The 20,533-nt window shown below is 35.8% G+C and overlaps 1 long non-coding RNA gene across 1 annotated transcript in view; it reads left to right on the top strand.

Annotated features, from left to right (window-relative positions):
• Positions 1–20,533, top strand: part of LOC107501190 — a 105,850-nt gene that overhangs the window by 77,814 nt on the left and 7,503 nt on the right. The window contains exon 5 of the long non-coding RNA XR_001594701.2: positions 1,097–1,208. This is a non-coding gene — a long non-coding RNA (uncharacterized LOC107501190). The remainder of the gene's footprint in view (positions 1–1,096; positions 1,209–20,533) is intronic.

Below are 20,533 nucleotides of genomic sequence, written 5' to 3'. Positions count from 1 at the left end.
TCTTATTGAAAGCTATTTTAGAGTTATTTAGACATGGATTATTATGATATAACATTCTTCTGCATTCCTTAAAAGTGAAAACATAAGCAAATTAAATTGGGTAAGACATTCCTAAAACTTCTTTACATTCAGATGCTGTCTCTTCTGAAAACTTTTCAACTCAAAGCAGAAGATATTCTGATTTTCCATATACTGTTGTCCTCTGTGGTGTCAGGATTGTTGGTGATGTCATATTTCTTTAAAACCATCCTCCATTCTCTCCATAAATTCCTTCCAAACCACTGATACCACCCTGCTACTTTGGGTTCATGAGCACATCATGGCAACCATGTTCCAACTTCCGCCTGGCCAACAGGGATTGGGAGTTGCCTCCCCATGTCAGAGATGTAAAATGTGAAGGGAAATATGTCTCAGAACTGACATCTTGCCTTATAAATTGGGATTTGTCAGAGGTCTCCCAAAGTGCTATGATACTTTGGAATGAGCATGTAATGATCTTTTATATTTATATTTATATGCCATGATACCCCAATCCAGCTGTAACATTCATTCATTCATTTATCCATCTCTCTATCCATCCACCCACCTGTTCATGTACCCATTCTACAGCATATTTATTGAAAGCCTACTCTGTCCTAGGTATAATGCTAGGTACTGACAGTACAAAGATAGTTGATATAGGGTCCTGGCCTTTATGAAAATTGCAACAAAATTGAAAAGTAGACTTAAACCTAATAGTTACAATATGATATGATTAGTGAAATTTAATAGATCTATGCAATAGGTACTCATTACAAAGAAAGTAACAAACACCTTCTCTTGGGAGGGCCGACTAGAAAGTGGCCCTAGTCCTGCTGTTGAAATGGGCAAGGACATTTCTGGTGGAGGAAATATCTTGCCTTCTTTAAAAGCAAGCCTGATACACTCCTAAGTCTGTACTCAAGTGGAGAGTATTGCTTAAGTAAAACTGCTGTGATCCATCTCTGACTGTGCTCTTGGGTTGTTTACAGTTTTCTTCCTTTCTTTTTTTCTTTCTTTCTTTCTTTTTTTTTTTTTTTTTTTTTTTGCTTTTTCTCATTTTTGTGGACCTCTCAAGATTGGAGAACTGTAGCCTTAAACAGGAGGCATCTGTGATTTCAGTAGCAGACCAGTAGAAATTGGAGAGGAAGCTAGAAACATGTGGACCAGAGCCAGTGGTGCTAACCCAGGTGAGTAGCTGGCCCCAAAAGAAGCTAACCCATAATGCACATGAAAATAAACCAGGGGTGTGGTGAACTTGGGGCTGACACTCAAGGGATGATCATAACATTTCCTGGCAGACACAAACACACTGTTATGACTAGCCGGCCAGCAGCATTGTCTTTGCAGTGAGATTCAGTCAATAACTGCAAGGGAAAAACAGGCCCTTCCTTTGAGCCAGTGGAGGAGTCATTCCACAATTATAGAGATTTCAACATGGGAAAACTGGAACATGTTCAGGGTAGAAGCTAATCTTGGAAAATTCCAGGAGAATTTGAAAGAAATGTTGTTTAATGGGCCCCCTGAAGTCAATATCTCACTCCAAGCACATAAACTTCATGCTGTAAGACTAATTCCAGACACTTTCTTCTGTACCCCACCTCTTCCTCCAGAGGATAGGAGACCTCTAAAAGACAATCAGACCTACTGAGGATCGGGCCATATAATTCCTTTGGTAACTTACTGGGAGAAGGCCTTTATCACTCACAGATAGTGGAGAGTGAACCTCACAATTTTCATAGAGAATTGAGACTTCTGGGTGATAAATAACTGCTGATATTTATCCAGCTAAGTGGTAGTGCTGATGGTGGTGATGCTGCTGCTGCTGCTGCTGCTGCTGCTGCTGCTGCTGCTGCTGGTGGCGGTGGCGATGGTGGTACCTGTGATGATGGTGGTGGTGATGGCCTTTAGCATGAATCCGAGCTTTCTGAGTCCAGATTCCTTAAGCACATTGATACCTGACAGGAAGGGATGTTTCTTTTCCCTTGGACTTAGCCTCTGCCCAAAGGAAAACAGAATTTCTGCCTAATCTTCTTTCTCCCAGTCAGAGGAACATAGAAGGAAATATCAGTGGTCACAACTCAACTTTTACCAAAGAGAAGGATTTTTTTTCTCTTTATCAGAACTTAACTTTCATTGGATCATAGTTTACTAGTGGGTGGGGTTATTGCATAGAGAGCAGAAGAGCATCAGGAACCAGTGTCTTCTTCCACTTCTGATGGCAGTTTTCTCAGGGCAAGCCCCTACACATAATTTTCTTTCCTGCATTCTTCTCTGGAGCTTTTCGTTCTCAAAAGTAGGGCTGGCTGGGCAAGTTTCTTGACCCAACTTACAGAGGCAGGCTGGACAAGAGAGTCTCTTCCCCATAAAAGGAAGCTAAGCCCTTATTCTTTGCTCACTTTCATCTCACATGACAGCTTCCTATCAATTCGATGGCCCATGTAGTAAGGGCTGGGTAACCTTAGCAACTAAACAATAGGCAGTGATGATCATTACATGATGTTTTTACTTCTTTCATGTTTCATTGTCACTTCTTTCATATTTTGTTGTCACTGGTGTGTTTCGAATTGGCTTTTCAGTGGGGTGAAAGCTAGTGGGTGTCAGTATAGGCTGAGACTTGCTTAAGCCTCTTGGCCTTAGCCATGCTACAAAGCCTTTTCTAGAGGAGGCTCGATTAATGAGTATTTTCTAAGATATTTGGTTATTTTTTTTCTTCTGTGTTCTGTTTTAATACATGTGACATAAAACCTAGAGGATAGAAGAGGTGAGAAATAGACTTTGAGTCCTAAAACACAAACTTAACCTTGAACCCAAAACAACAGCACCATTCATGATCAATGGTAGGTTTTCAGTGAACGTTCCATTTTACAAAGAAATTCAGGTGCCTGTGTATCATTCCTATATTTTTTCATCTACAGAGCCCATTCATTTTCACATTTTCTAATCAATTAGTCCAAGGATCTCTTTCACCTTGCCCTAGCAACTAAGAGTTGCTATTTTGCATATGCTAATTCAGTTTCCGTGTGAGGCAGTGACATTTCTAAACCAAACTATAAACTACTATGAGTTATTTTCATTCCCTAGAATTCAAGATAAAGAGTTCATCCTTTGCCTTTTGACAGCAATTGGCTGTTTGGAAGAACGGTTTCTAGAGTAATGTCGCTTGAAAATAAAATTATGACAATCAGAAAGTTTTGCACACTGAAGAGGAGCAGACAATACAGAGTTGAAAGGAAGCAATGAGTCACACTGCAGTTTGGAAAACAATTCCTGAAACATACTTGTAAAATGACAGCTAAAGAGACATTCAACCAAAGCAGGGGTCCCTAAGCCCCAGTCCGGTACCGGTCTGTGGCCTGTTAGGAACTGGACAACACAGCAGGAGGTTAGCGGCCATTGAGTGAGTAAAGCTTCCTCTGTATTTGCAGCCGCTCCCCAGCGCTAGCATCACTACCTCAGCCCCACCTCAGATCACCAGGCATTAGACTCTCATAGGAGCACCAGTCACTGGTGACAAAAAGGTTGGGGACCCCTGATAAAGGATACCAGTTTCATCTGGTAAGAATTTTTAGCATGACGTGAAATTATTTTCTATAATTAGTTCTTCCTACATTAAAGAAGTATCCTGTATGTTCAAAATTATATCAAAAATAAGAGCTTTTTTAAAAGGAAAAGAAAACAAGTATTTTGTTCTGTAGTAATATCTTCTTAAGACTGTCAGAAGGTTTCTTTAAAACAATAACCTGAGTTAAAGTTGTAGAATTAGATTCCATCTAGTGATTTGAGTTGTCTTCCTAATACCAAGTTGCTGCACAAAATTTATATTTTTATATTTAAAAATTGTGAGCCCTGAAGTCTACCACTAAAAAGCAATCACTTTTATTATCAAATCTAGGTAATAATAATTGATTCAATTCAACTTTATACTTTGGACATGTTGTTGCTGTATGAATACAAATTTAATTAAGAGAAAAGAGGTCAGGCCTGTGAAATCACCTCTGAACATATAAGTGATTAATCTACTGCGTAGTTTTGAATAAATCAGTTAAATTTGCTAGGCCTTTGTTTCCTCATTTGTAACATTATGGGAGTGAGCTAGAAGGCCCTATTGGTGGTCCATCTTTGTTTTATTTCTCTTCCCTTATCTTCCTTTCACCACTTACTTTACTTGGAAAAATAATTCTATATTTTATAATGCTGAGTTGGAACCACTGTATATCTTCCTTTTACTCAGATATTTGTTTTCATCTTTCCTTTTTTATTGCCCATTATTTGTGGTAACAACAAAATGTAGAGAAAATGTTTCATGTGTATGAAATAACTTCACCAGGAGCCTTGTTTCTCTCTAATATACCATGTGACTTTTAACAAGGAATCTGTACTTTAGCATTATGTATGGACTGTTAACATTTGCACTATACTGTAGGTGGAAAGAAGGAGCTATGTACCATGGAAAACCCTCTTGCTTTTATCAGATGACGTTATGCCAACAAGAAAACATTATAAAACTGAGTTTTCAGAGATATGCCCATCTGAACATACATTATTTGAAATGTCGTTTCCGTGTTCATAGTTACTGTTGAAATGCCTTCTAAACAATATGTAGTTCTAGTTTGCACATTGTGTTAGTGCCCTCTGAAAGATTCTCCAGTGATCCTCACCTCCCCCATTAAGTAGGTTTGACCAGTTGTTAACCAATATGATATTTGTAGAAATGATAGTGTGTGACTTCTGAGGGTAGATAACAAAAGATATGTGGCTTCCACTTTCTGCTCTCTGGAATTATTCACTCGAGAGGAAGTCAGCCACCATGTCCTGAAAACACTCCAACAGCTTTATGAACAAGTATGTGTGAGAAGGAACTGAGGCCTCTTGGCAATAGGCCTCAACTTCTCAGTGACTGAGCCATCTTAGAATCAGAGCCTCCAACTCCAGTTAATCTTTCAGATGACTGCTGTCTCAATCACCCTATCGCAGATGCCTGACCAGACACACCTTGATCCAGAACTGTCCAGCACTCAGCTAAGCCACCCCAAAATTCCTGATCCTGAAACTGTGTGAAATAAATGCTTATAGTTGAAGGGTAATTGTTATGTAGCAATAGATAACAAAAATACAAGTCAAAAGAAAAATATAGTGGGTATTAATTTTTTTTGGTCACTTATATGTGAAAAATGAAATAATGTTTTTATTTTTCTATAACTCAACTTAATTTCTATTTTCAACTTTATTATGTCTGATTATGAGGAAAAAGTAATCTTAATCTATTCTGGGATCATTCAGTAACTTCAGATTCTAATTCAGTTAATTTGGGATATTTTCCTCACTTTCCCATCTGCCTGGGAGTGGCACTATCCTAGTGTCATGCTATCAGGAGTTTTCTCCCTGGCCTTTGTAATAATCCTCAGTGGAAAACATAGGTGCCTATAGGCATATTACTAATAAGAGATATAAAGTTGGACTTTTCAATATTCTTTCTAGGTCAAATGCTTTTCACTGTTTTATCAGCTCTAATATTTCATTAAAATCCAAGGGAGTTGTATGGCACACCGAACAAACCAATAAAGTTTCACTTAAAATTCTATTGCTTCTTATAGAGTTAGAAGGCCAATGTTAATTAAAATGTGTGGACTGCTTTGAAAGTCCTTTCCTTTGCTATGTGTACTGGACTATTCATGAAAGTTTATTAATACCCCAAAGCTATTCCGAAAGGGCAGAAAGTAAAAGAAGCTACTTCAATATTAGTTGATTCTCTAAAGTGAATGATCATTTGGGGAGCTTTATGTTGGATGCCAAAAGCTGCCTTTTATATTTTTAAACAATTTTATTAAAAAAAAAAATTTTTTTTTTACTTGCAATTCCCTGGAATAAGTTTCATTGTTTTCCCCTTCAGTCAGGTAGAAATGAATGTGTTAGATAAATGACTAATAAAATAGGTTAGTGACAGAAATGTGGATTATTAGCATCCAAAACTGGAGTTACTACATAGTGAATCACATACTTAGATAAATACAGTGTAAGACTCTTAAAAATAAATTACCTATGACAGTCAATCAGGACAAATGCTGCAATGTGCCATGTCCCTTCACATGTCATATACTTAGACGTGAACAAAATGACCCTTACATTATATCTCACTTGAAGGCTTTCCTTTTGTTTCTTAGCCTTTGTTTCAGTACTAAAATTTAAATGGCTTTCATTATGTTCTCCATGTTCAGTGATATCTCCAGGTTTAGGCCATTTCACCAAAGGAACAGCCAGAGACAAGTTTCTGCTGCCCAGCTCCCCTTCTATTTTGATCATGGCAGAAATGATTCATTTCATACCCTTTGGTATGTGAAAGCAAGTCATAAAGGAATATCACAACATAATACAAACAGTGATGATAGATAGAACAGTAATATTGTCATGAAATAATAATTAAATCAAAGAAAAATATAGACCAGTATTATAGTAAGTGCTATAACCAAGACCTTAAAATGAGATAGTTCTTGTTGTTGTTCACACATGAAATCGGTTTGAAAAACAAACTTGAATTCTAATGTTTGAGGCAAGGTGAAAGGCAAGGAATATGAGGACAGCAACTGTAATTACTGTAGTAACAAATGACACACTGAATTGAGGGAACCATCAATTATCTTGTCCCTTTGAATTTCCACTGCAGCATTAGGCACTTTCAGTGAAATGTATTCTTGGAGAGACAGGATATTCTATTTAAAGCTAAGAAATTCTGATCTGTGAACAAGGACATTCTATTCCCACAAATAATTTTCTCTATGATATTTCAGAAACTTGGAAATATTATCCTACTGTGAAAATATTTTTATTCTTCAATGGCTATATAGATATTATTTGGAGACATGTGGACTTGCTCTAGTACAGGGTCTGTGAGGGACTCTCTAATCAGAGAGGACTTTATTTTATCTTCTAAACCATAGCATTAAAGTGACCTTTTTCTAATATAGAAAGATACTCTGTACATTCTATTACTTTCATTATCAATATCAAAGGTATCCATTGAGTGGCATTAAGTATTTGTCACCATGCAAATCCTATAGTCAACTAACAATTTATACTAACTGTAAAACACAAACCAGTAGGTTGTTATATGCATATATTTGTGTGTATGTGTAAAAATAAAGATAAAAAGCCTAAACGAAGTATTACCAAGTTAAAAACAGCACATAAAGAAGCTATTACATCGCAGATATAACTGAGTTTATGTCATGAATGCCAAGAGTGGTATCATATCAGAAAAATTATAATTCACCACATTAATTAAAGAAGAAAAGCCATATACTATTCCTTAGAAACAGAAAAATCATCTGATAAAATATACCTATCCAGGTTAAAAATATATTAGCAATCTAGGAACATAAGAAAATACTTCTATCCTGATAAAGATTATTTAAAAATACTTAGAGAAAACTTCATTTTTTAATAGAGAAATATTAGAAGTATCCCTTTAAAATTAAGACCTAGACAAGGATGCTTGCTATCATTGCATGCTTTCAACATTTATTGAGGGCCCTTGTTAAGTTCCATAAGACAAGAAATAAAAATTAAAGGCATAAAGATTAGGGAGGGAATAATAAAATGCTCATTATTTGCAGATCGATGATTTAATTATTACAATAATATAAAAGTAAAACAAAATGGCTGTATATAAGATCAACATACAAACATTAATTGCATTTTTAAGTATCAGCTATATATTGTTATTTTAAAAACGATATGATATTTAAAACAGCAATGAAAAAAACATAAGATCCTTGGAAATAACTCTAATAAAATCATGAAGAACCTGTTTGGAGAAATTATAAAACTTTATAGAAAGACATTTAAGAAGAGAAGACTTAGACTGTGAAATTTCTCAGTTATGCAGAGAGAAAGATCCAATATTATAAAGATTTGAGTTCTTCCCAATCTGATCTATAGATTCATTGCATTCTAGTAAAAAACAAAAGCAAACAAAACAACCTCTGAAATTCTATTAACTTTTAGAGACACTTGAAAAGTTTTTAAAATGTGTATCAAAGAACAAAAAGCCAAAAATAGGTAATAAGTTAGGGGAATTTGCCCCACCCCACATCTATACTTATTATAAAGCTTTACTAATTATGAGTGTGTGGTATTAGTGTAGCCTCTGTTGCAAACAGAAGAGAAAACCTAGAAACAGACACATATTTATCAATATTTGATATATTCAGAGATACTATTTGACCATGTTGCTGAGACATGGTCAAATATCTATGTGGGAAAGAATAAAATTGTATCCTGACCTCATACCATATACAACATCATTTTCAGATGGATTAAAGACTTATATGTGAAGGGTAAACTTTAAAGCATTTGAAGAAAATAGAGAACATCTTTTTGACTTTGGAATAAGGAGAAAATTGATGAGTATGAGTATATTAAAATAAAGACCTTCAGTATTTCAAACAGTACAATAAAAAAATGAAAATACTAAAATATGGGGTGAGTATATATTTGCAGTGAATATAACCAATATATATAAGGAACTACACATTTTTTTAAAAAAGAAAGAAAACAACTGAATAGAGAAATGGGCAAATGGCATGGACAGTTATTTCCTAGAAGAAGAAATCTGAATGGCCTTATTAGTAATCAGGAAAATGCAAACTTATGACACAATAAAGTGCTACTTTCTATCTGCTAAATTGACAAAAAGTAAGAAGTTTGAAATAGCAAGTATTGGCAAGAATATGGATAGATATATACTTTATATACTGTTGATGGGAATGTAAGTTAGTAAGAATCCTTTGCAAAGCAATTTGGTATAATCTTGTAAAACAAATGTTTATGTGACCTGAAATCTAGCAATTACACTCCTAGGTCTGTCCCTCAGAGAAACACTTGGATGTGTGCACCACATAAAAGAGTGCTCATAGCAGCACTGTTTATAACAGGACAAACTGGGAACATCCCAAGTGCACATCTACAGAATGGAATTAAGTCACATCCACACAATGGAGTATTATGCAACGAGATGGATGAATCTTAAAAACTTAACAGTGAGTGAAAAAAAACAAGTTTTAGAAAACTATATGTATTCATTTTTGTAAAACCACAAAACACACAAAACTAAACAATATATAGTTCAGAGGAAAATATTTACAGATATATGATAAAACTCTGTACAAAGCAAATAATATACACAAAATTCAAGATAGTGTTTATCTTTATAAGATAGACAATGGACTATGACAGAAGAGAAGAAGAATATTGGTAAATTCAATGATCATGGAAAAATTATAATCATTCGTGAGATGGAAAATTTAGAGGAGTTTATTTTATTACTGTTTCCATGTGTCAATAATGAAAGAGTAGTAAAATGTAAAGGTCATACCTACACCAAGAATAAAAGACACATGGAATAATAACCTTCCTATGCTTCTGATCATATTTTTTTTCTTATAAAATAAAGATATTCAGCACTAAAAAAAATACTCTATCAAGTAATGAAAGGACATGGAAGAATCTTAAATTTATGTGACTAAATGAAAGAAGTGAATCTGAAAAGGCTACATACTGTATAATACCAACTACAAGATATTCTGGAAAAGGCAAAACTATGGAAACAGTGAAAAGATCAGTGATTCCTAGGGCCTGGGGGGAAGAGAAGAATGAATAGGCAGAGCACAGAGGCTTTTTAGGATAGTGAAACTATTCTATGACTATATATAGTTATACACACACATATATTCCAAAATTGTAATAGTGGATACATGCCATTATACACTTGTTCAAACCCATAGAATGTACGATACAAAGAGTGAACCCTAATGTAAACTGTGGACTTTGGTTGATAATACTGCGTCAGTGTAGATCATTGGTTGTAACAAATGTACCACTCTGGTGAGGGTTGTTGATAATGGGGGAGCTATATGTGTGTGTGGGGGGGGGACAGGGTGAAATAAACAAACTCTGTACTTTCTGCCCTATTTTGTTGTGAACCTAAAACTTCTCTGAAAAATAAAGTCTAGTAAAAGTAATATATATATATATATATATTCTGAAGGAACAAAAGAGGGAAATATCAAGATGTCCTTTGACATCTCACAGCAGAATTCAGTATCACAGACAATGTAGCAATATCCACACAGATTTTTGAGAAAGAAAAGTTTGGCCCAGTCAAGTTGCCACTCAACTTTAAAGACAAAATGCATTCTCAAATATGAAAAAAATCTGAAAAGAGCACCCATGAGCCTTTCTTGGGAAGGAAAAAAAGCTACTCGATGCCAAAATCCAGCCAACTAGAGCTGCAGTGAAGTGCCCAGCTATTGGGAAGTCATTGTAAATAGCACTGGATCCATCTTAATATAAAACCAAAAATAAAAACTAAGTGGACTGTGGTCACAAAACAAAGCAACAGTTACAAACTCTGATTAAGAAAAACATTGAAAATAAAAAAACAACAAAACAACAAACAGTAGGAGAGAGAAGAGGATAGCAGCACTGCTGCTCCCCCTCTTTCCCAGCAAGGCATCTGGTGATGCTGTCAACAGCTGAACGAGCGACGCACGCATGCACACGCACACGCACATGCACGCGCGCGCGCACACACACACACACACACACACACACTGATATCTTAATGGTCTTCATGTGCAAATTTCTTACTTTAAAGGATATTGTAGAAATCAATACTTTGAGTAGCAAAGAAAGATTTTTGTAAAAATTAACAATTCCTTCTGTTTTATTTTTTTATTGTTAAATCAAGAAAATTAATCACTTTTCATTTTTAAAACATCATGTAGAGCACTGGCCCATTTTTAGCAACTGACTTTTTTCTCTGTTTCTATATAACTTCTATGATTTCTTCTATCTATGTAGATGTTCATCCAGTAACACTGGTTATTTCTGGTGTTAATATGTGAGGAGATTTGTTGCTTTTTCATATCTTTCTGTACTGTTTGAATTATTTATGATACGAGTTCCATTTTTTAATATAACAAAGTAATTACTCAACTGTAATTTGTTTTTTTTAAATGGAGGAATAAGATATTTGAGAATTTTTTACTATCATGAATTAGTGTTGTAGTGATGCATAAGATTGAAATGTCCTTGAAAGAAAGAACTGCACCTGCATTACATTTGTGTTCCTCAAATGCTCAATAAGTGTTTCTTAAGTAATTGCACATTAATTTTTCTATTTAGATTTGAGAATTGCCAGAGAGAAAATGCCCCAAGAAACCATCACATAAGTACTCTAAAGAAATTCCCATTGAATTGTATTTTGTGTCTCCTCAAAGCACAACTTCAGTTTGTCTGGAACTTAACACTAAGCCCTAGATAATCATCTTTTGGAGCTACACTCAAAAAAATTATTTTACTTATTTGTTTATTAACTCATTCAACAAATATTTATTGAGCACCTACTATGTGTAATTACTTTCCTGTGCCATGCGTGCAATAATGAGCAAAACAATGTCCTATCCTTAACTTACATTTTAGTAAGAGAAGACAGGAGAGAAATAAATAAACGAATATATAACTTCTCATATGGTGATAATGTTATGAAAAATAATATAGGTGAGAGGAGAATGACAAGGTAGGGGACATAAGGTGGGCACAGAAAGCCCGATAAGGTGACGTTTGACCAGAGACATTAGTGGCCTAAAGGAATGAGGCATGTGGTTATCTTGGCAGGGATCCTTTCAGACAAAAGTTTGGTTAAGTGCAGAGTACAAGGGTTGATCACCTGAGAGACAGAATGAATGGAGGTACCATTTAATGAGATAAAGACAGGTTTGGCCGGATGGGTGGGACAAGAGTGTACGGGAAATTAAGAGTTTGGTTTTTAGATGTGTTTAGTTTGAGATGACATTAGGCATCCAAACTGAAGGGTTGAGTAAACAATTGGGTAAGTGAGTCTGGAAGCCAAAGTACTTGTTGAGTTCTATGGGTCTTCGGGTCAAAAAACATATGTAATTAAATTAAACATATGAATAAAGCCAAATGTATAGCCATCTTGATGTAACACAGGTTAAAATAATAATATATATACCTTCCTAACAAAAAAAATCCACTGATTTTGAAATATAAAATAAATTATAAGAACTTTTTTTCTTTAAGCAATTTACTCTTTCAATTTGTGTATAAGAAGGAAAACTTCTGGTGTAGACCTATGGTATAGTTTTCTTTCTGCTGGCCATTTGAAACAGCAGACCTGGGGCTTGTCAAAATAAGATCTACTGAAAGGAGGTGAGATCCTTTGCCTCATTGAACCCTGTGCTTACTGGCCTGACTGTGTAAGGCATCCATCTGTCAAGCATAAAGTCCATGCAAGCTGAATAGCCACTGCATTGTTGGAATCACTGCTTTGACAAGCAGTTTTACACCTGCAGAGGGTTTTCAATAGAGCCAGCACAACTAGGAAATCCTGCCAGTTAGTGAATGATGGTGAGCTGCAGGGCAAGCCATGCCAGGACTCAGCAGCAATTGCACCTAGAGACTAGAACATTACATTCCCTCTTCTCCTTTGCCTTATATTGCTCAAATACTAACATTAGTCCTCAGCAGGTCTCCCACAGCCGTAGCAAGACCTTCCTCCTTTGCTTTGTCCCTTCAGTTTAACTAACACTGAGGTCGAGAGATAAATGGATTTCAGTTAGGCTCAGCATTGTGATCCCTGGCCCAAATCTATCCTAAATAGCAACCAAAACTTAAGACTTTGTGGACACTCAAGCAAGATGACACATTTAATTCAGAGTATGGAATGTTCTAATTCTTCCTACCTGGAAAATGAGCATCATGACCATATGCCCTAAAAGATACGGGGATATATGTCTCACAAAAGTATGATCACAAGGATGTCTAAATATAGGAGATAAATAAATAGCATTGCTTATTTGGAATCAAGAGGCTATACATTATGTATAGCATGTAGAATTATAAGTAAAACCAAAAAGTAGACTGCAGTTTCTATGATCCTTGAAGATCTCAAAGTTAATTCAAACTCAAATCCCTTTATTCCATGGCCAGTGATAGATAGTCCAGTGTCTTCTCCCATGATATTTTTTGTGATCTCCTTTATCCTATATTACCTATGCTCATTGCACTGTGTCTATTCCCTCCTCCCCCCCTCAATCTACCCATGCTCCAAACTTAACCCTTTCACTGGTTTTTATAAAAAAAAGACTCACTTCCACAAACATCTGTTGGGTTTTGTAGCTTTCCTAGAGATTTGAAAGGAAACATGGAGGGAAGCCATTGTGTCCTACACACCTTTGGTCATCTCACCAGCTTGATCCCTCCTTCCTTTTCCTCCTCCTCTTCTAAGGCCAAACAGTCTTTACTGTATTCATAACAAATTCTAATTCTAACAAAAGTGTTGCCTCTCTGGACTGTCAGTACCCTCATTTATGCAATCATAAATATAACATGTTTACCTTTACTTACTTTCAATCTCATTGAACTTCCACACATCATGGGTCCAATGGAATTCTATGCTCATGGATATTGCAATCATCATATGAAAATGAAGCCCTAAGCAACACAGACACACATATTGCACAAATCTGCTCTGCTCACACATGCTCCTTTGTCCCTTTGGACTTTACTTACAAAACACAAATTCCAAGATAAATCATTACAAGTTTCAAGACAGCAACAGAAGGGCATTAAACCAAGGACATGAAACCCTTCAAAGTGGGGTGCCCTGTGTGACTGAAGCAATTGCATGCCCATGAAGCAAACCATGGAAGTAGATCTTCCGGTCTAAGTCAAGGCTTCAAATTCTGCAGCTCCGGCAGATATCCAAATGAACTTTCTGACATACCAAACCAGAAATACTCAATGAAGCTTCTCAGAGATATTTGATCCACAGGAACTGTGAGAGATGATAAATATCTGTTATGCATGAACAAATAACTGATATATGAGTCTCAGTAAAATTCAGACTCATAGATTCTAATTCCAACCATCAGGAAAGTGTAAATCAAAACCACAATGAAGAGCCGCATTATTCACAGTGGCCAGGACATGGAAGCAACTGAAGTGTCCCTCGATAGATGATTGGCTAAAGAACTGTGGTACATCTATACAATGGAATATTACTCAGCCATAAGAAGAGATGAAATTCTGCCATTTGCGAGAACATGGATGGACCTCAAGATAATCATGCTAAGTGAAATAAGCCAGACGGAAAAAGTTGAAAACCACATGATATCACTAATATGTGGGATATAAACCTAAAAACAACAAATGAACAGGACAAACAAACAGAGACTCATGAACATGGACAATAGACTGTTGCTTACCAGAGAGTAGAGGGGGAGGGGAGAGGGAAGAGGTAGGAGGGGGTAAAAGGTGTCAAATATATGGTGACGGAAAAAAATCTAACCATGGGAGATGAACACACAGTGTAAATATATATATTCCTTACTGTTAAAGTGTACAGTGAAACTTTCTGAATCTCATTAACCAATATCACCATAAAAACAAACAAACAAACAATGAGATACCTCTTCACACCCACTAGCCTAGTTATATTAAAAAAGATAGGTAGTAATGAGTTGACAAAGATGTGGAGGAATTAGAATCTTCACACAGTGCTGGTGGGAATGTAAAATGGTGTAGCCACTTTGGAAACAGTCCAGAAGTTCCTCAAAGGGTGAAACATAAAGTTACCAAATGAGCCAGCAATTTCAGTCCTAGGTATATACCCAAGAGAACTGAAAACATGTCTACAAAAAAATCTTATTCACAAATGTTCATGGCAGCATTATTTATAGTAGCCTCTAAGTGAAAACAACCCAAATGTCTGTCAAAAATGGACTGAAAAATATGGTAGATAAAAACAATGAAAGGTTATTTGGTAATAAAAAATACATTACTGATACATACTATAACATAGATAAACCTTGAAAATATTATGCTAAGTGAAAGAACTCAAAAAATATCACATATTTTATGATTCCATTTATGTAAAGAGTCTCAAATAAGCAAATCCATAGATACAGAAGGTAAATTCGTTGTTGCCTGAGCTGAGGAGGTAGGAGGGAAATGGAGAGTGACTCCTAATGGACAAGGAGTTTCTTTTGGAATTGATGCAAATATTCTAAAATCGATTGTGTTGATGGTTGTGTAACTCCATGAATATGCTAAAAACCATTGAATTGTACACTTTAAACAGGTATGATATGTAAATTGTCTCTCACTATAGCTATTATACAAAAGAATCCTCAGTCGATTCTAATGCCAGCAGTCTAATTTTTACACTTGAGAAATGCGACTCTACCCTTTAAAAATTGATATTCATTGAAAATTAAAAGCATAACTGTAATAACCCTCATTCATTTTATTATTATGTTCACCACCTACACCTTTCTAAAAAGAAAATACAACATGAGACAAGTGAGAAAAACTTGGAATAAAAGAGATCTTTAACTTCAGTCCCAAATGGCTTTCAAACCATCCAGCTTTCTTGGCAAAGGACAAAAATGATGACAGTAGCAGTAAGGATTGAAATGAACTCTTGAGAAGAGAAAGAGTATGTCAGAAAGAGAAAAAAACATTAATAGTTTCTCTTCAGAGTCTGTAAAGAAGAGCTTTAATTTCTCCATGAAGTAGATTTTTTGCTTCTTCTTAAGACTCCCTCTCCAGGCCTGACCGCCATGAGTGTTATTCATTTAGCTTTTTCTCGAGATTGGTTAGTCTCTTCTCTCAGCTGGGACATGATGACAAGAAACAGGATGTACTTCATAATTTTAGTGAAAGCAGTTTTTATTCTGATTTGGTGTCTGTTGATGTCTAGCAATTTGCCTTTTCTCTATAATTATTTAATTGCTGGAGTTTTATTTGTCATTTGCAGGGCTTGAGCCCTATTGAAGCCAACGCTGAACCTGCAGACAGAAGAGTCTCTGCACCGGAGAGCTTCCCTCTCCTGAGGCATGCATTGTCCTCTCTTTCTCTTCTCAAATGAGGAAAATCTCCTCCCCCCACCCAAAAGCCCCTTTTCTCCCCTCTATTACTTAACCATAAGATCTGAACTCTTCAAAAATTTTATAATCTTAAAAAAAATTGGCTTATATACAATGTATAGAAGCACTTGTATATATTTGTATATACACACATATATTTCTTATGTAACTCATAAATGAAGAATGGAATCATTTGATGGGACTTCAGTAATTCCTTTTAACTATCTAAGATGACCAATATTAATTGAAAAACTATAAAGCAGAACCATAAATAGGGAGAAAAACAGATTCTCATGATTGCACTAGTTAAACTATTTTGATTTTCTGAGTTTATAATATATGCCACTATATTCGTGATCAAAATTTTATCTGAAATAAAAGCAAGGGGGAAAAGCTTGATTCTAGCCCCGAGCACTTCTCAGAGAGTGACTGCGCATTATTTATGTTAGCACCAAGGCCAGAGTGTGGCACATGGTCTGGAACATAGAAATATTGGAGTTTACAGAATTACCTTGAAAGCTTCCCCATTTCCCCGAGGCACCTTCCTTTTTGTTTCCATCTATCCAAATCACTACTCTCTAAGTATCTTCAAGTATTGCCTTGTGTGGCACTGTCTGTAACATAACCTGCTCCATGGCAAGACTCTTTATACAGAGCCTCACTGCACTTCATTAAGTACCATGAATTGCGAGGTACCAAGATCATTTTTTAGAAATGGCTAGAATTTACCAGTATTACAAACTGTCTCACTTGTAAAGAGGGCATATCTATTCCCAAGGAACTCTGATCAGTTAGAGTGGTCTGATTTCCTGGAGGACCCCTAAATCTCTAGCAATGGAAAAATCCACTATTTCCTTAGTAGGAGAAACAAGTGGATTGATCGCATTGGAATTTTTAAAATAATGTCCCTTTTAAAAAAAAAATTTAAATTATAATTCACATACAATATATTAATTTTAGGTGTACAACATAGTGATTAGACATTTATATAATATAAAGTGATCACCCCAGTAAGCAAGCAAAAACAACAACAAAGCATGTTTTAACCACCATGGAATATAGGCTTGTAGAGTAAAAGTACAATCTTTGTACAGATTTTCATATCGTGCTTTCTACTACATGAGGCTGGCTTCAATGTGTTCTTGTTTCTCTCTCAGAAGCCCTTGATTTCTAGTCTTTCACCTACAAGAGACTAGAAGAATTTACCTGAGGGAACAATTCTTAGGCAATGTGTTTGGAGCTTCTAAGACACAAAATGAGCCTTTTAAGACACAAACTGCCCTTTTCCCTGAAGCTCAATCTCATCCATAGAAAGAAGGAGTCCCATAGAATCTTTAGGTTACTGATATTATTGTGACAGTTGAATGAAATAAGCTATATATTTGTGTTATGGACCAGATTGCGTTCCCCTAAAATTTGTATGTTGATGTCTCAACCCACAGAACCTCAGAGCATAATCATATTTGCAGATAAAGTTTTTAAAGAGGCAATTAAGTTAAAATAAAGACCTTATATGACTAGTGTCCTTATAAGAAGAGACACCCACAGAAAAAGGGCCATATGAGGACACAGTAAGAGGCAGCCACCTGCAAGCCAAGGAGAGAGGCCTCAGAAGACATCGAATTTGCTAACACCTTGATCTTGGACTTCTAGGCTCCAGAACTGTGAGGGAGTAAATTTCTATTGTTTAAGCCACCCAGTCTGTACTATTTGGTTATGGCAGCCATTGCAAACTAATACGACTTGCTACAGTAACAGTAATATATAGTTCATTTCTAAATAAATTCTAGCAACTAGTACCATTTACCAAATATTGGTCGAATGGCTACACTATGCTGGGCCAATTAGGAACTGGGAGTGGGGGGTGGTAATGATAAACACAGCCAGGCTTTTTAAAAGAAGCTCATAATCTATAGGGAGGCAAATATATTAGCAGTTAATACATTATAGTGTGATTAATAGTATAATGAAAGCATGCTCTTGTTTTATAATTTTTCTCCTTTTCTATACCACTTAACCGTTATCCTTAATTTTATTAGAACAACTAGCAGATCCTGATTACACTTTTTTTGTATCTTTTTTTTTCTGTATTCAACTCAACACATGCCTAAAGGGTTTGTTGTTGTTTTTTTTTTTTTTTTTTTCCTTTTTCTCTTTTGTTCCTATTTGGGACTGCCTGAATTCTTTTCCTTACCTTCATTATTGAGATCTTTTATGTGTAGTTTTTTAGACTCATCACTAACTCAGTTACTGTTTTCTTGGCATCTTCTGCCCAGACAATTCTGATTGATCTGAATAGCATCTGTACCTTTTTATGTGATGATATAGCTAAGCAATGGCTTTCCTGGCTCCTCAATTGTATCAAGTTTCCATGACAACACAAGCTTCCATTGATAGGTTTAACTTCTGTAGCTCTGAGTTCCAAGATATTTTTTTTCCCTGTCTTTCTCCCTTACTGTACTTAAATGCCATCTTTTACTGTATATTCCTCTGTAATTTTCTTTGTATTTTTCTAGGCTCATGATGTTTTGAATATACAGGTGAGGTTCTTTTTAAATATAAAATTAATTTTATTCAGTTTGGGTCATTTAGAATTTGACAACCATTGACAGATGTGTAGGGATACTCTGGCTAAAATTACCTACTCTCCAGCTTTTGCACACTCACATGGTCGCATTCACATCCAAGGATAATTGATGAGTGTGTCACAATGTTCATTAAAATTATGACCCATCTTGTCACTTAGAAAGGGTCTGTCACATATCCAGGAACAAACCTCTATTTTCAGCACTTTGTAATTTTCTGTAAAAGAATTATTGTTGATTGAGAAACCCAGAATGTCTCTCAGCTTAGAAACCTTTTTTTTCCCCACTCTCTTTCTAAACTGTTGTGTCATTTTAAAATTATTTTTCATTCTGAGAAGTTGGGAATGATCTTAGTTTAATTGTTTTTCCAATAGGTCCCACATAAATTCTGTAGCATATTGCCTCTTTGGAGTTTTCACGTGTACTTTATAAAATTAGTATCTGAAGATATGGTAAAAATTGAAAAATCAAAAGTTCAAGTACATTAATATTTAGGGTGAGTGGAGGAAATTAACTGAAAAAAAAGTAAAAAGCCTTGAAGTACAAGCACATTGTCAAAAAAAAAAAAAAAAAAAGCAATTCAACTGAATTCCTTCCATCAGCCATGCAAAAAGATGCATGAAAAACTAGGGTAGAGGGACAGAAGAACTAAATCAAGGTTGACAAGAAAAGAGAATTGTGAGTTGGAACTTCTCTTAGGCACAACTTCTGCTTTCTATGACTTTTCAACTTAATTGAAGAATCATACTGTCTGTCTTTATGGTGTCAATCACATGTGACTCTTCCCTCTCTTTTGTCTCCATTCCCAGGATCTACCATATTTTTCCATCTCTCTTTATACACAGCCACCATACCACTCAAGCTTCTCATCCTATCGCCACTGTATTCCTCTCATTGCTTCTCAACTTTCTCTGAATCAGCTATTTACTACTCTTCCTCTGTGGTGTCATTAAAGGAGATGATGCTTAAAGCACTTAACACAGTGTCAGATAAATAGTAAGTACTCATAAAAGGCTGGCTACCATTGTTCATTCTTCCAGCCCAACCTTCAAAAACATGTGTTTTATTATATTGTCTGCATAATTGTTAATCTTGGTGAATCTCTACTTCAAACCCAAAATCTTTGGCTGGGTATCTGAGGCTCCCTCTTAACTGACCTCATCATAAATTTTTAAGGTCGTATCTCAGTGTTATAGCCTCTGATTGCATTAGGGCAACACGCTGCTCCTGCTTAGATGTTAATCATCCCTGCTTTGGTAACATTTATGTGATTTTAGCTAATATTTATGTATCATCCTTTTTATTTCTCACACCTACACTATGCAATAGGTATTATAATCTCAATGTTATTACGGATTAAGACATTGAAACTTAGGGAGGTTAAGCAATTTATTAGAAATGACATAGCTAGGAGGTGGCTTAGCCAGAACTTGAACTATGCAACCTTGAAGCCCATGATGCTCCATGGAACACTCCTTTTCTCCCCATACCACTAACTAAACAACCCTCATTTCAACCTATACTTTCTTTGGACCTCCCCAACTTTTTTTTGACCAGTCTCAGAGATATCAGCCTTTCTCTCTGTTAATTCTCTGAGGCTACACTCTTATGCTGTCTTGTTAATTTTTTTTTTTTCTATGTTGGTTTGTTGTCTCTCTTTTTACCTCCCCAGTCATTTAGTCTTGTCTATGGTGGAGGCTGGTGTATCCTTTACTCATCATAGTTGTCTGGATTAACACTTTGGGCAGAGAGGTATATAAACAAATGATTAGTACTGGAAGCATTGGGCTTTCACCTGTATCTTCTTTCTAAAAGCCTGTCGAGGAGGTTCATGCTAAACTCAGTAACTAAATATGAAGAGGGAAATGCTAAAGCACTGAACCAAATCTTCTATGACCTTAACCCTTGGCATTCTGGCAAGAATCACATGTCCTGGCTGAATATGGTACACATGGCTGGCTTCCATGAATTATGGAGCAG

The sequence above is a fragment of the Rousettus aegyptiacus genome, unplaced genomic scaffold (assembly GCF_014176215.1).
Source record: "Rousettus aegyptiacus isolate mRouAeg1 unplaced genomic scaffold, mRouAeg1.p scaffold_m13_p_3, whole genome shotgun sequence".
Lineage (NCBI taxonomy): Eukaryota > Metazoa > Chordata > Mammalia > Chiroptera > Pteropodidae > Rousettus > Rousettus aegyptiacus.
The sequence above is the reverse complement of the archived record's forward strand: the minus strand, read 5'-3'. Positions and strand labels throughout refer to the sequence as shown.